This window comes from Taudactylus pleione, unplaced genomic scaffold, assembly GCF_031769625.1.
Source record: "Taudactylus pleione unplaced genomic scaffold, aTauple2 ptg000134l, whole genome shotgun sequence".
Classification (NCBI taxonomy): Eukaryota; Metazoa; Chordata; class Amphibia; order Anura; family Myobatrachidae; genus Taudactylus; species Taudactylus pleione.
Genome location: NW_028284536.1, coordinates 5291180 through 5307073, shown reverse-complemented (window position 1 = coordinate 5307073; position 15894 = coordinate 5291180). Strand labels below are relative to the sequence as shown.

General features: G+C 35.3%; 9 non-coding genes across 9 annotated transcripts; all 9 read left to right on the top strand.

The window, feature by feature from the left end:
• The first annotated feature begins 1764 nt into the window (after positions 1-1764).
• On the top strand, positions 1765-1838 carry TRNAN-GUU (transfer RNA asparagine (anticodon GUU)). Its single transcript has one exon. It is a non-coding gene; the product is annotated as a tRNA-Asn (tRNA).
• A 2737-nt stretch (positions 1839-4575) lies between these two features.
• TRNAN-GUU (transfer RNA asparagine (anticodon GUU)) lies at positions 4576-4649 on the top strand. Its single transcript has one exon. It is a non-coding gene; the product is annotated as a tRNA-Asn (tRNA).
• A 2737-nt stretch (positions 4650-7386) lies between these two features.
• Positions 7387-7460, top strand: TRNAN-GUU (transfer RNA asparagine (anticodon GUU)). The gene has a single exon. It is a non-coding gene; the product is annotated as a tRNA-Asn (tRNA).
• A 1800-nt stretch (positions 7461-9260) lies between these two features.
• On the top strand, positions 9261-9334 carry TRNAN-GUU (transfer RNA asparagine (anticodon GUU)). The gene has a single exon. It is a non-coding gene; the product is annotated as a tRNA-Asn (tRNA).
• Positions 9335-12071: 2737 nt separating this feature from the next.
• On the top strand, positions 12072-12145 carry TRNAN-GUU (transfer RNA asparagine (anticodon GUU)). Its single transcript has one exon. It is a non-coding gene; the product is annotated as a tRNA-Asn (tRNA).
• Positions 12146-13008: 863 nt separating this feature from the next.
• On the top strand, positions 13009-13082 carry TRNAN-GUU (transfer RNA asparagine (anticodon GUU)). The gene has a single exon. It is a non-coding gene; the product is annotated as a tRNA-Asn (tRNA).
• Positions 13083-13945: 863 nt separating this feature from the next.
• Positions 13946-14019, top strand: TRNAN-GUU (transfer RNA asparagine (anticodon GUU)). Its single transcript has one exon. It is a non-coding gene; the product is annotated as a tRNA-Asn (tRNA).
• An 863-nt stretch (positions 14020-14882) lies between these two features.
• Positions 14883-14956, top strand: TRNAN-GUU (transfer RNA asparagine (anticodon GUU)). The gene has a single exon. It is a non-coding gene; the product is annotated as a tRNA-Asn (tRNA).
• An 863-nt stretch (positions 14957-15819) lies between these two features.
• On the top strand, positions 15820-15893 carry TRNAN-GUU (transfer RNA asparagine (anticodon GUU)). The gene has a single exon. It is a non-coding gene; the product is annotated as a tRNA-Asn (tRNA).
• Position 15894: the final 1 nt, after the last annotated feature.

The window sequence follows — 15894 nt, the reverse complement described above, 5'->3', positions numbered from 1 at the left end:
GTAGAGAAGTCAACATGTCAAACTACCTATTTTATGGTAGGGTTCAAGACTTTCTCTGAAACAATTATCTCTAAAGTGAGTTTAATTTGATTTAAGCCAATTTATTCAACATTTAGAAAATACCTGAAGGTTAATGTTGTTCCTGGTGATATCTAATCAGCAGAATGCAACCTAGCAGCATTTTTAAGTGGAAGCCTGTGTTATGTTAAAACCAGGTGTTATCTTATCAGTACAAAGGTAAGGAATTAAGAAAAACTTTTTGAAGTTTGAAGATTTTTCTTACAAAATCATTGTCTTTTTGCATCACCAAAGTGTAAGCTGGAAAGATGATTTTGATAAATTACTTGTTAGAACACCTGATTTGCTCTTCTGGAGTCAATGTAGTTTGTTTTTCTCAATAACCATAGAAGTAATAGGGTAAAGTAAAGACATTATGTGGATTTTTTGCTACAGCACTTCTGTCAAAATACGATTTAAATGAGTTAAGATGATAATGGATTTTCTACTATAAGCAAAGACCAAAAAAGTCAAAATAGCAATCCCAATATTAGATTTGATAAATGAAAATAGCACATAGCAGAGGATGGTTTCGATCCATCGACCTCTGGGTTATGGGCCCAGCACGCTTCCTCTGCGCCACTCTGCTGCTCATGGAAATGCTTAGAACTCAAGAAGGGTTGATTCATCACAAGAACATGGCAATGTGTTCCTTTTAATTAGCGTAAAATCCTAAAATAACTGTCCAGATTAGAGACTTTATAAACTTTGGTAAGGAAACTTTCCAGATCAATGTTTCTTAGCTGTTGTTAGTTTATGTCTCATATAGGGTCTCTGTGGCACAATTGGTTAGCACGTTCGGCTGTTAATTGGAATATTGGTGGTTCAATCCCACCCAGGGACGAAAATCTTCTATTAGTCAAATTTTGGGGAATTTTAGGTAGAGAAGTCAACATGTCTAACTACCTATTTTATGGTAGGGTTCAAGACTTTCTCTGAAACAATTATCTCTAAAGTGAGTTTAATTTGATTTAAGCCAATTTATTCAACATTTAGAAAATACCTGAAGGTTAATGTTGTTCCTGGTGATATCTAATCAGCAGAATGCAACCTAGCAGCATTTTTAAGTGAAAGCCTGTGTTATGTTATAACCAGGTGTTATCTTATCAGTACAAAGGTAAGGAATTAAGAAAAACTTTTTGAAGTTTGAAGATTTTTCTTACAAAATCATTGTCTTATTGCATCACCAAAGTGTAAGCTGGAAAGATGATTTTGATAAATTACTTGTTTGAACACCTGATTTGCTCTTCTGGAGTCAATGTAGTTTGTTTTTCTCAATAACCATAGAAGTAATAGGGTAAAGTAAAGACATTATGTGGATTTTTTGCTACAGCACTTCTGTCAAAATACGATTTAAATGAGTTAAGATGATAATGGATTTTCTACTATAAGCAAAGACCAAAAAAGTCAAAATAGCAATCCCAATTTTAGATTTGATAAATGAAAATAGCACATAGCAGAGGATGGTTTCGATCCAACGACCTCTGGGTTATGGGCCCAGCACGCTTCCGCTGCGCCACTCTGCTGCTCATGGAAGTGCTTAGAACTCAAGAAGGGTTGATTCATCACAAGAACATGGCAATGTGTTCCTTTTAATTAATGAAAAATCCTAAAATAACTGTCCAGATTAGAGACTTTATAAACTTTGGTAAGGAAACTTTCCAGATCAATGTTTCTTAGCTGTTGTTTGTTTATGTCTCATATAGGGTCTCTGTGGCGCAATTGGTTAGCGCGTTCGGCTGTTAACCGGAAGGTTGGTGGTTCAATCCCACCCAGGGACGAGAATCTTCTATTAGTCAAATTTTGGGGAATTTTAGGTAGAGAAGTCAACATGTCTAACTACCTATTTTATGGTAGGGTTCAAGACTTTCTCTGAAACAATTATCTCTAAAGTGAGTTTAATTTGATTTAAGCCAATTTATTCAACAATTAGAAAATACCTGAAGGTTAATGTTGTTCCTGGTGATATCTAATCAGCAGAATGCAACCTAGCAGCATTTTTAAGTGAAAGCCTGTGTTATGTTATAACCAGGTGTTATCTTATCAGTACAAAGGTAAGGAATTAAGAAAAACTTTTTGAAGTTTGAAGATTTTTCTTACAAAATCATTGTCTTATTGCATCACCAAAGTGTAAGCTGGAAAGATGATTTTGATAAATTACTTGTTTGAACACCTGATTTGCTCTTCTGGAGTCAATGTAGTTTGTTTTTCTCAATAACCATAGAAGTAATAGGGTAAAGTAAAGACATTATGTGGATTTTTTGCTACAGCACTTCTGTCAAAATACGATTTAAATGAGTTAAGATGATAATGGATTTTCTACTATAAGCAAAGACCAAAAAAGTCAAAATAGCAATCCCAATTTTAGATTTGATAAATGAAAATAGCACATAGCAGAGTATGGTTTCGATCCAACGACCTCTGGGTTATGGGTCCAGCACACTTCCGCTGCGCCACTCTGCTGCTCATGGAAGTGCTTAGAACTCAAGAAGGGTTGATTCATCACAAGAACATGGCAATGTGTTCCTTTTAATTAATGAAAAATCCTAAAATAACTGTCCAGATTAGAGACTTTATAAACTTTGGTAAGGAAACTTTCCAGATCAATGTTTCTTAGCTGTTGTTTGTTTATGTCTCATATAGGGTCTCTGTGGCACAATTGGTTAGCACGTTCGGCTGTTATTTGGAATATTGGTGGTTCAATCCCACCCAGGGACGAAAATCTTCTATTAGTCAAATTTTGGGGATTTTTAGGTAGAGAAGTCAACATGTCAAACTACCTATTTTATGGTAGGGTTCAAGACTTTCTCTGAAACAATTATCTCTAAAGTGAGTTTAATTTGATTTAAGCCAATTTATTCAACATTTAGAAAATACCTGAAGGTTAATGTTGTTCCTGGTGATATCTAATCAGCAGAATGCAACCTAGCAGCATTTTTAAGTGGAAGCCTGTGTTATGTTAAAACCAGGTGTTATCTTATCAGTACAAAGGTAAGGAATTAAGAAAAACTTTTTGAAGTTTGAAGATTTTTCTTACAAAATCATTGTCTTTTTGCATCACCAAAGTGTAAGCTGGAAAGATGATTTTGATAAATTACTTGTTAGAACACCTGATTTGCTCTTCTGGAGTCAATGTAGTTTGTTTTTCTCAATAACCATAGAAGTAATAGGGTAAAGTAAAGACATTATGTGGATTTTTTGCTACAGCACTTCTGTCAAAATACGATTTAAATGAGTTAAGATGATAATGGATTTTCTACTATAAGCAAAGACCAAAAAAGTCAAAATAGCAATCCCAATATTAGATTTGATAAATGAAAATAGCACATAGCAGAGGATGGTTTCGATCCATCGACCTCTGGGTTATGGACCCAGCACGCTTCCTCTGCGCCGCTCTGCTGCTCATGGAAATGCTTAGAACTCAAGAAGGGTTGATTCATCACAAGAACATGGCAATGTGTTCCTTTTAATTAGCGTAAAATCCTAAAATAACTGTCCAGATTAGAGACTTTATAAACTTTGGTAAGGAAACTTTCCAGATCAATGTTTCTTAGCTGTTGTTAGTTTATGTCTCATATAGGGTCTCTGTGGCACAATTGGTTAGCACGTTCGGCTGTTAATTGGAATATTGGTGGTTCAATCCCACCCAGGGACGAAAATCTTCTATTAGTCAAATTTTGGGGAATTTTAGGTAGAGAAGTCAACATGTCAAACTACCTATTTTATGGTAGGGTTCAAGACTTTCTCTGAAACAATTATCTCTAAAGTGAGTTTAATTTGATTTAAGCCAATTTATTCAACATTTAGAAAATACCTGAAGGTTAATGTTGTTCCTGGTGATATCTAATCAGCAGAATGCAACCTAGCAGCAATTGTAAGTGGAAGCCTGTGTTATGTTAAAACCAGGTGTTATCTTATCAGTACAAAGGTAAGGAATTAAGAAAAACTTTATGAAGTTTGAAGATTTTTCTTACAAAATCATTGTCTTTTTACATCACCAAAGTGTAAGCTGGAAAGATGATTTTGATAAATTACTTGTTAGAACACCTGATTTGCTATTCTGGAGTCAATGTAGTTTGTTTTTCTCAATAACCATAGAAGTAATAGGGTAAAGTAAAGACATTATGTGGATTTTTTGCTACAGCACTTCTGTCAAAATACGAATTAAATGAGTTAAGATGATAATGGATTTTCTACTATAAGCAAAGACCAAAAAAGTCAAAATAGCAATCCCAATTTTAGATTTGATAAATGAAAATAGCACATAGGAGAGGATGGTTTCGATCCATCGACCTCTGGGTTATGGGCCCAGCACGCTTCCGCTGCGCCACTCTGCTGCTCATGGAAATGCTTAGAACTTAAGAAGGGTTGATTCATCACAAGAACATGGCAATGTGTTCCTTTTAATTAGCGAAAAATCCTAAAATAACTGTCCAGATTAGAGACTTTATAAACTTTGGCAAGGAAACTTTCCAGATCAATGTTTCTTAGCTGTTGTTAGTTTATGTCTCACATAGGGTCTCTGTGGCGCAATTGGTTAGCGCGTTCGGCTGTTAACCAGAAGGTTGGTGGTTCAATCCCACCCAGGGACGAGAATCTTCTATTAGTCAAATTTTGGGGAATTTTAGGTAGAGAAGTCAACATGTCAAACTACCTATTTTATGGTAGGGTTCAAGACTTTCTCTGAAACAATTATCTCTAAAGTGAGTTTAATTTGATTTAAGCCAATTTATTCAACAATTAGAAAATACCTGAAGGTTAATGTTGTTCCTGGTGATATCTAATCAGCAGAATGCAACCTAGCAGCATTTTTAAGTGAAAGCCTGTGTTATGTTATAACCAGGTGTTATCTTATCAGTACAAAGGTAAGGAATTAAGAAAAACTTTTTGAAGTGTGAAGATTTTTCTTACAAAATCATTGTCTTATTGCATCACCAAAGTGTAAGCTGGAAAGATGATTTTGATAAATTACTTGTTAGATCACCTGATTTGCTCTTCTGGAGTCAATGTAGTTTGTTTTTCTCAATAACCATAGAAGTAATAGGGTAAAGTGAAGACATTATGTGGATTTTTTGCTACAGCACGTCTGTCAAAATACGATTTAAATGAGTTAAGATGATAATGGATTTTCTACTATAAGCAAAGACCAAAAAAGTCAAAATAGCAATCCCAATTTTAGATTTGATAAATGAAAATAGCACATAGCAGAGGATGGTTTCGATTAAACGACCTCTGGGTTATGGGCCCAGCACGCTTCCGCTGCGCCACTCTGCTGCTCATGGAGGTGCTTAGAACTCAAGAAGGGTTGATTCATCACAAGAACATGGCAATGTGTTCCTTTTAATTAGCGAAAAATCCTAAAATAACTGTCCAGATTAGAGACTTTATAAACTTTGGCATGGAAACTTTCCAGATCAATGTTTCTTAGCTGTTGTTTGTTTATGTCTCATATAGGGTCTCTGTGGCACAATTGGTTAGCACGTTTGGCTGTTAATTGGAATATTGGTGGTTCAATCCCACCCAGGGACGAAAATCTTCTATTAGTCAAATTTTGGGGATTTTTAGGTAGAGAAGTCAACATGTCAAACTACCTATTTTATGGTAGGGTTCAAGACTTTCTCTGAAACAATTATCTCTAAAGTGAGTTTAATTTGATTTAAGCCAATTTATTCAACAATTAGAAAATACCTGAAGGTTAATGTTGTTCCTGGTGATATCTAATCAGCAGAATGCAACCTAGCAGCATTTTTAAGTGAAAGCCTGTGTTATGTTATAACCAGGTGTTATCTTATCAGTACAAAGGTAAGGAATTAAGAAAAACTTTTTGAAGTTTGAAGATTTTTCTTACAAAATCATTGTCTTATTGCATCACCAAAGTGTAAGCTGGAAAGATGATTTTGATAAATTACTTGTTTGAACACCTGATTTGCTCTTCTGGAGTCAATGTAGTTTGTTTTTCTCAATAACCATAGAAGTAATAGGGTAAAGTAAAGACATTATGTGGATTTTTTGCTACAGCACTTCTGTCAAAATACGATTTAAATGAGTTAAGATGATAATGGATTTTCCACTATAAGCAAAGACCAAAAAAGTCAAAATAGCAATCCCAATTTTAGATTTGATAAATGAAAATAGCACATAGCAGAGGATAGTTTCGATACAACGACCTCTGGGTTATGGGCCCAGCATGCTTCCGCTGCGCCACTCTGCTGCTCATGGAAGTGCTTAGAACTCAAGAAGGGTTGATTCATCACAAGAACATGGCAATGTGTTCCTTTTAATTAATGAAAAATCCTAAAATAACTGTCCAGATTAGAGACTTTATAAACTTTTGTAAGGAAACTTTCCAGATCAATGTTTCTTAGCTGTTGTTTGTTTATGTCTCATATAGGGTCTCTGTGGCACAATTGGTTAGCACGTTCGGCTGTTAATTGGAATATTGGTGGTTTAATCCCACCCAGGGACGAAAATCTTCTATTAGTGAAATTTTGGGGAATTTTAGGTAGAGAAGTCAACATGTCAAACTACCTATTTTATGGTAGGGTTCAAGACTTTCTCTGAAACAATTATCTCTAAAGTGAGTTTAATTTGATTTAAGCCAATTTATTCAACATTTAGAAAATACCTGAAGGTTAATGTTGTTCCTGGTGATATCTAATCAGCAGAATGCAACCTAGCAGCATTTTTAAGTGGAAGCCTGTGTTATGTTAAAACCAGGTGTTATCTTATCAGTACAAAGGTAAGGAATTAAGAAAAACTTTTTGAAGTTTGAAGATTTTTCTTACAAAATCATTGTCTTTTTGCATCACCAAAGTGTAAGCTGGAAAGATGATTTTGATAAATTACTTGTTAGAACACCTGATTTGCTCTTCTGGAGTCAATGTAGTTTGTTTTTCTCAATAACCATAGAAGTAATAGGGTAAAGTAAAGACATTATGTGGATTTTTTGCTACATCACTTCTGTCAAAATACAAATTAAATGAGTTAAGATGATAATGGATTTTCTACTATAAGCAAAGACCAAAAAAGTCAAAATAGCAATCCCAATTTTAGATTTGATAAATGAAAATAGCACATAGCAGAGGATGGTTTCGATCCATCGACCTCTGGGTTATGGGCCCAGCACGCTTCCGCTGCGCCACTCTGCTGCTCATGGAAATGCTTAGAACTCAAGAAGGGTTGATTCATCACAAGAACATGGCAATGTGTTCCTTTTAATTAGCGAAAAATCCTAAAATAACTGTCCAGATTAGAGACTTTATAAACTTTGGCAAGGAAACTTTCCAGATCAATGTTTCTTAGCTGTTGTTAGTTTATGTCTCACATAGGGTCTCTGTGGCGCAATTGGTTAGCGCGTTCAGCTGTTAACCGGAAGGTTGGTGGTTCAATCCCACCCAGGGACGAAAATCTTCTATTAGTCAAATTTTGGGGATTTTTAGGTAGAGAAGTCAACATGTCAAACTACCTATTTTATGGTAGGGTTCAAGACTTTCTCTGAAACAATTATCTCTAAAGTGAGTTTAATTTGATTTAAGCCAATTTATTCAACATTTAGAAAATACCTGAAGGTTAATGTTGTTCCTGGTGATATCTAATCAGCAGAATGCAACCTAGCAGCATTTTTAAGTGGAAGCCTGTGTTATGTTAAAACCAGGTGTTATCTTATCAGTACAAAGGTAAGGAATTAAGAAAAACTTTTTGAAGTTTGAAGATTTTTCTTACAAAATCATTGTCTTTTTGCATCACCAAAGTGTAAGCTGGAAAGATGATTTTGATAAATTACTTGTTAGAACACCTGATTTGCTCTTCTGGAGTCAATGTAGTTTGTTTTTCTCAATAACCATAGAAGTAATAGGGTAAAGTAAAGACATTATGTGGATTTTTTGCTACAGCACTTCTGTCAAAATACGATTTAAATGAGTTAAGATGATAATGGATTTTCTACTATAAGCAAAGACCAAAAAAGTCAAAATAGCAATCCCAATATTAGATTTGATAAATGAAAATAGCACATAGCAGAGGATGGTTTCGATCCATCGACCTCTGGGTTATGGGCCCAGCACGCTTCCTCTGCGCCACTCTGCTGCTCATGGAAATGCTTAGAACTCAAGAAGGGTTGATTCATCACAAGAACATGGCAATGTGTTCCTTTTAATTAGCGTAAAATCCTAAAATAACTGTCCAGATTAGAGACTTTATAAACTTTGGTAAGGAAACTTTCCAGATCAATGTTTCTTAGCTGTTGTTAGTTTATGTCTCATATAGGGTCTCTGTGGCACAATTGGTTAGCACGTTCGGCTGTTAATTGGAATATTGGTGGTTCAATCCCACCCAGGGACGAAAATCTTCTATTAGTCAAATTTTGGGGAATTTTAGGTAGAGAAGTCAACATGTCTAACTACCTATTTTATGGTAGGGTTCAAGACTTTCTCTGAAACAATTATCTCTAAAGTGAGTTTAATTTGATTTAAGCCAATTTATTCAACATTTAGAAAATACCTGAAGGTTAATGTTGTTCCTGGTGATATCTAATCAGCAGAATGCAACCTAGCAGCATTTTTAAGTGAAAGCCTGTGTTATGTTATAACCAGGTGTTATCTTATCAGTACAAAGGTAAGGAATTAAGAAAAACTTTTTGAAGTTTGAAGATTTTTCTTACAAAATCATTGTCTTATTGCATCACCAAAGTGTAAGCTGGAAAGATGATTTTGATAAATTACTTGTTTGAACACCTGATTTGCTCTTCTGGAGTCAATGTAGTTTGTTTTTCTCAATAACCATAGAAGTAATAGGGTAAAGTAAAGACATTATGTGGATTTTTTGCTACAGCACTTCTGTCAAAATACGATTTAAATGAGTTAAGATGATAATGGATTTTCTACTATAAGCAAAGACCAAAAAAGTCAAAATAGCAATCCCAATTTTAGATTTGATAAATGAAAATAGCACATAGCAGAGGATGGTTTCGATCCAACGACCTCTGGGTTATGGGCCCAGCACGCTTCCGCTGCGCCACTCTGCTGCTCATGGAAGTGCTTAGAACTCAAGAAGGGTTGATTCATCACAAGAACATGGCAATGTGTTCCTTTTAATTAATGAAAAATCCTAAAATAACTGTCCAGATTAGAGACTTTATAAACTTTGGTAAGGAAACTTTCCAGATCAATGTTTCTTAGCTGTTGTTTGTTTATGTCTCATATAGGGTCTCTGTGGCGCAATTGGTTAGCGCGTTCGGCTGTTAACCGGAAGGTTGGTGGTTCAATCCCACCCAGGGACGAGAATCTTCTATTAGTCAAATTTTGGGGAATTTTAGGTAGAGAAGTCAACATGTCTAACTACCTATTTTATGGTAGGGTTCAAGACTTTCTCTGAAACAATTATCTCTAAAGTGAGTTTAATTTGATTTAAGCCAATTTATTCAACAATTAGAAAATACCTGAAGGTTAATGTTGTTCCTGGTGATATCTAATCAGCAGAATGCAACCTAGCAGCATTTTTAAGTGAAAGCCTGTGTTATGTTATAACCAGGTGTTATCTTATCAGTACAAAGGTAAGGAATTAAGAAAAACTTTTTGAAGTTTGAAGATTTTTCTTACAAAATCATTGTCTTATTGCATCACCAAAGTGTAAGCTGGAAAGATGATTTTGATAAATTACTTGTTTGAACACCTGATTTGCTCTTCTGGAGTCAATGTAGTTTGTTTTTCTCAATAACCATAGAAGTAATAGGGTAAAGTAAAGACATTATGTGGATTTTTTGCTACAGCACTTCTGTCAAAATACGATTTAAATGAGTTAAGATGATAATGGATTTTCTACTATAAGCAAAGACCAAAAAAGTCAAAATAGCAATCCCAATTTTAGATTTGATAAATGAAAATAGCACATAGCAGAGTATGGTTTCGATCCAACGACCTCTGGGTTATGGGCCCAGCACACTTCCGCTGCGCCACTCTGCTGCTCATGGAAGTGCTTAGAACTCAAGAAGGGTTGATTCATCACAAGAACATGGCAATGTGTTCCTTTTAATTAATGAAAAATCCTAAAATAACTGTCCAGATTAGAGACTTTATAAACTTTGGTAAGGAAACTTTCCAGATCAATGTTTCTTAGCTGTTGTTTGTTTATGTCTCATATAGGGTCTCTGTGGCACAATTGGTTAGCACGTTCGGCTGTTATTTGGAATATTGGTGGTTCAATCCCACCCAGGGACGAAAATCTTCTATTAGTCAAATTTTGGGGATTTTTAGGTAGAGAAGTCAACATGTCAAACTACCTATTTTATGGTAGGGTTCAAGACTTTCTCTGAAACAATTATCTCTAAAGTGAGTTTAATTTGATTTAAGCCAATTTATTCAACATTTAGAAAATACCTGAAGGTTAATGTTGTTCCTGGTGATATCTAATCAGCAGAATGCAACCTAGCAGCATTTTTAAGTGGAAGCCTGTGTTATGTTAAAACCAGGTGTTATCTTATCAGTACAAAGGTAAGGAATTAAGAAAAACTTTTTGAAGTTTGAAGATTTTTCTTACAAAATCATTGTCTTTTTGCATCACCAAAGTGTAAGCTGGAAAGATGATTTTGATAAATTACTTGTTAGAACACCTGATTTGCTCTTCTGGAGTCAATGTAGTTTGTTTTTCTCAATAACCATAGAAGTAATAGGGTAAAGTAAAGACATTATGTGGATTTTTTGCTACAGCACTTCTGTCAAAATACGATTTAAATGAGTTAAGATGATAATGGATTTTCTACTATAAGCAAAGACCAAAAAAGTCAAAATAGCAATCCCAATATTAGATTTGATAAATGAAAATAGCACATAGCAGAGGATGGTTTCGATCCATCGACCTCTGGGTTATGGACCCAGCACGCTTCCTCTGCGCCGCTCTGCTGCTCATGGAAATGCTTAGAACTCAAGAAGGGTTGATTCATCACAAGAACATGGCAATGTGTTCCTTTTAATTAGCGTAAAATCCTAAAATAACTGTCCAGATTAGAGACTTTATAAACTTTGGTAAGGAAACTTTCCAGATCAATGTTTCTTAGCTGTTGTTAGTTTATGTCTCATATAGGGTCTCTGTGGCACAATTGGTTAGCACGTTCGGCTGTTAATTGGAATATTGGTGGTTCAATCCCACCCAGGGACGAAAATCTTCTATTAGTCAAATTTTGGGGAATTTTAGGTAGAGAAGTCAACATGTCAAACTACCTATTTTATGGTAGGGTTCAAGACTTTCTCTGAAACAATTATCTCTAAAGTGAGTTTAATTTGATTTAAGCCAATTTATTCAACATTTAGAAAATACCTGAAGGTTAATGTTGTTCCTGGTGATATCTAATCAGCAGAATGCAACCTAGCAGCAATTGTAAGTGGAAGCCTGTGTTATGTTAAAACCAGGTGTTATCTTATCAGTACAAAGGTAAGGAATTAAGAAAAACTTTATGAAGTTTGAAGATTTTTCTTACAAAATCATTGTCTTTTTACATCACCAAAGTGTAAGCTGGAAAGATGATTTTGATAAATTACTTGTTAGAACACCTGATTTGCTATTCTGGAGTCAATGTAGTTTGTTTTTCTCAATAACCATAGAAGTAATAGGGTAAAGTAAAGACATTATGTGGATTTTTTGCTACAGCACTTCTGTCAAAATACGAATTAAATGAGTTAAGATGATAATGGATTTTCTACTATAAGCAAAGACCAAAAAAGTCAAAATAGCAATCCCAATTTTAGATTTGATAAATGAAAATAGCACATAGGAGAGGATGGTTTCGATCCATCGACCTCTGGGTTATGGGCCCAGCACGCTTCCGCTGCGCCACTCTGCTGCTCATGGAAATGCTTAGAACTTAAGAAGGGTTGATTCATCACAAGAACATGGCAATGTGTTCCTTTTAATTAGCGAAAAATCCTAAAATAACTGTCCAGATTAGAGACTTTATAAACTTTGGCAAGGAAACTTTCCAGATCAATGTTTCTTAGCTGTTGTTAGTTTATGTCTCACATAGGGTCTCTGTGGCGCAATTGGTTAGCGCGTTCGGCTGTTAACCAGAAGGTTGGTGGTTCAATCCCACCCAGGGACGAGAATCTTCTATTAGTCAAATTTTGGGGAATTTTAGGTAGAGAAGTCAACATGTCAAACTACCTATTTTATGGTAGGGTTCAAGACTTTCTCTGAAACAATTATCTCTAAAGTGAGTTTAATTTGATTTAAGCCAATTTATTCAACAATTAGAAAATACCTGAAGGTTAATGTTGTTCCTGGTGATATCTAATCAGCAGAATGCAACCTAGCAGCATTTTTAAGTGAAAGCCTGTGTTATGTTATAACCAGGTGTTATCTTATCAGTACAAAGGTAAGGAATTAAGAAAAACTTTTTGAAGTGTGAAGATTTTTCTTACAAAATCATTGTCTTATTGCATCACCAAAGTGTAAGCTGGAAAGATGATTTTGATAAATTACTTGTTAGATCACCTGATTTGCTCTTCTGGAGTCAATGTAGTTTGTTTTTCTCAATAACCATAGAAGTAATAGGGTAAAGTGAAGACATTATGTGGATTTTTTGCTACAGCACGTCTGTCAAAATACGATTTAAATGAGTTAAGATGATAATGGATTTTCTACTATAAGCAAAGACCAAAAAAGTCAAAATAGCAATCCCAATTTTAGATTTGATAAATGAAAATAGCACATAGCAGAGGATGGTTTCGATTAAACGACCTCTGGGTTATGGGCCCAGCACGCTTCCGCTGCGCCACTCTGCTGCTCATGGAGGTGCTTAGAACTCAAGAAGGGTTGATTCATCACAAGAACATGGCAATGTGTTCCTTTTAATTAGCGAAAAATCCTAAAATAACTGTCCAGATTAGAGACTTTATAAACTTTGGCATGGAAACTTTCCAGATCAATGTTTCTTAGCTGTTGTTAGTTTATGTCTCACATAGGGTCTCTGTGGCACAATTGGTTAGCGCGTTCGGCTGTTAACCGGAAGGTTGGTGGTTCAATCCCACCCAGAGACGAGAATCTTCTATTAGTCAAATTTTGGGGAATTTTAGGTAGAGAAGTCAACATGTCTAACTACCTATTTTATGGTAGGGTTCAAGACTTTCTCTGAAACAATTATCTCTAAAGTGAGTTTAATTTGATTTAAGCCAATTTATTCAACAATTAGAAAATACCTGAAGGTTAATGTTGTTCCTGGTGATATCTAATCAGCAGAATGCAACCTAGCAGCATTTTTAAGTGAAAGCCTGTGTTATGTTATAACCAGGTGTTATCTTATCAGTACAAAGGTAAGGAATTAAGAAAAACTTTTTGAAGTGTGAAGATTTTTCTTACAAAATCATTGTCTTATTGCATCACCAAAGTGTAAGCTGGAAAGATGATTTTGATAAATTACTTGTTAGATCACCTGATTTGCTCTTCTGGAGTCAATGTAGTTTGTTTTTCTCAATATCCATAGAAGTAATAGGGTAAAGTAAAGACATTATGTGGATTTTTTGCTACAGCACTTCTGTCAAAATACGATTAAAATGAGTTAAGATGATAATGGATTTTCTACTATAAGCAAAGACCAAAAAAGTCAAAATACCAATCCCAATTTTAGATTTGATAAATGAAAATAGCACATAGGAGAGGATGGTTTCGATCCATCGACCTCTGGGTTATGGGCCCAGCACGCTTCCGCTGCGCCACTCTGCTGCTCATGGAAATGCTTAGAACTCAAGAAGGGTTGATTCATCACAAGAACATGGCAATGTGTTCCTTTTAATTAGCGAAAAATCCTAAAATAACTGTCCAGATTAGAGACTTTATAAACTTTGGCAAGGAAACTTTCCAGATCAATGTTTCTTAGCTGTTGTTAGTTTATGTCTCACATAGGGTCTCTGTGGCGCAATTGGTTAGCGCGTTCGGCTGTTAACCAGAAGGTTGGTGGTTCAATCCCACCCAGGGACGAGAATCTTCTATTAGTCAAATTTTGGGGAATTTTAGGTAGAGAAGTCAACATGTCAAACTACCTATTTTATGGTAGGGTTCAAGACTTTCTCTGAAACAATTATCTCTAAAGTGAGTTTAATTTGATTTAAGCCAATTTATTCAACAATTAGAAAATACCTGAAGGTTAATGTTGTTCCTGGTGATATCTAATCAGCAGAATGCAACCTAGCAGCATTTTTAAGTGAAAGCCTGTGTTATGTTATAACCAGGTGTTATCTTATCAGTACAAAGGTAAGGAATTAAGAAAAACTTTTTGAAGTGTGAAGATTTTTCTTACAAAATCATTGTCTTATTGCATCACCAAAGTGTAAGCTGGAAAGATGATTTTGATAAATTACTTGTTAGATCACCTGATTTGCTCTTCTGGAGTCAATGTAGTTTGTTTTTCTCAATAACCATAGAAGTAATAGGGTAAAGTGAAGACATTATGTGGATTTTTTGCTACAGCACGTCTGTCAAAATACGATTTAAATGAGTTAAGATGATAATGGATTTTCTACTATAAGCAAAGACCAAAAAAGTCAAAATAGCAATCCCAATTTTAGATTTGATAAATGAAAATAGCACATAGCAGAGGATGGTTTCGATTAAACGACCTCTGGGTTATGGGCCCAGCACGCTTCCGCTGCGCCACTCTGCTGCTCATGGAGGTGCTTAGAACTCAAGAAGGGTTGATTCATCACAAGAACATGGCAATGTGTTCCTTTTAATTAGCGAAAAATCCTAAAATAACTGTCCAGATTAGAGACTTTATAAACTTTGGCATGGAAACTTTCCAGATCAATGTTTCTTAGCTGTTGTTAGTTTATGTCTCACATAGGGTCTCTGTGGCACAATTGGTTAGCGCGTTCGGCTGTTAACCGGAAGGTTGGTGGTTCAATCCCACCCAGAGACGAGAATCTTCTATTAGTCAAATTTTGGGGAATTTTAGGTAGAGAAGTCAACATGTCTAACTACCTATTTTATGGTAGGGTTCAAGACTTTCTCTGAAACAATTATCTCTAAAGTGAGTTTAATTTGATTTAAGCCAATTTATTCAACAATTTGAAAATACCTGAAGGTTAATGTTGTTCCTGGTGATATCTAATCAGCAGAATGCAACCTAGCAGCATTTTTAAGTGAAAGCCTGTGTTATGTTATAACCAGGTGTTATCTTATCAGTACAAAGGTAAGGAATTAAGAAAAACTTTTTGAAGTGTGAAGATTTTTCTTACAAAATCATTGTCTTATTGCATCACCAAAGTGTAAGCTGGAAAGATGATTTTGATAAATTACTTGTTAGATCACCTGATTTGCTCTTCTGGAGTCAATGTAGTTTGTTTTTCTCAATATCCATAGAAGTAATAGGGTAAAGTAAAGACATTATGTGGATTTTTTGCTACAGCACTTCTGTCAAAATACGATTAAAATGAGTTAAGATGATAATGGATTTTCTACTATAAGCAAAGACCAAAAAAGTCAAAATACCAATCACAATTTTAGATTTGATAAATGAAAATAGCACATAGCAGAGGATGGTTTCGATCCATCGACCTCTGGGTTATGGGCCCAGCACGCTTCTGCTGCGCCACTCTGCTGCTCATGGAAGTGCTTAGAACTCAAGAAGGGTTGATTCATCACAAGAACATGGCAATGTGTTCCTTTTAATTATCGAAAAATCCTAAAATAACTGTCCAGATTAGAGACTTTATAAACTTTGGCAAGGAAACTTTCCAGATCAATGTTTCTTAGCTGTTGTTTGTTTATGTCTCATATAGGGTCTCTGTGGCGCAATTGGTTAGCGCGTTCGGCTGTTAACCGGAAGGTTGGGGGTTCAATCCCACCCAGGGACGA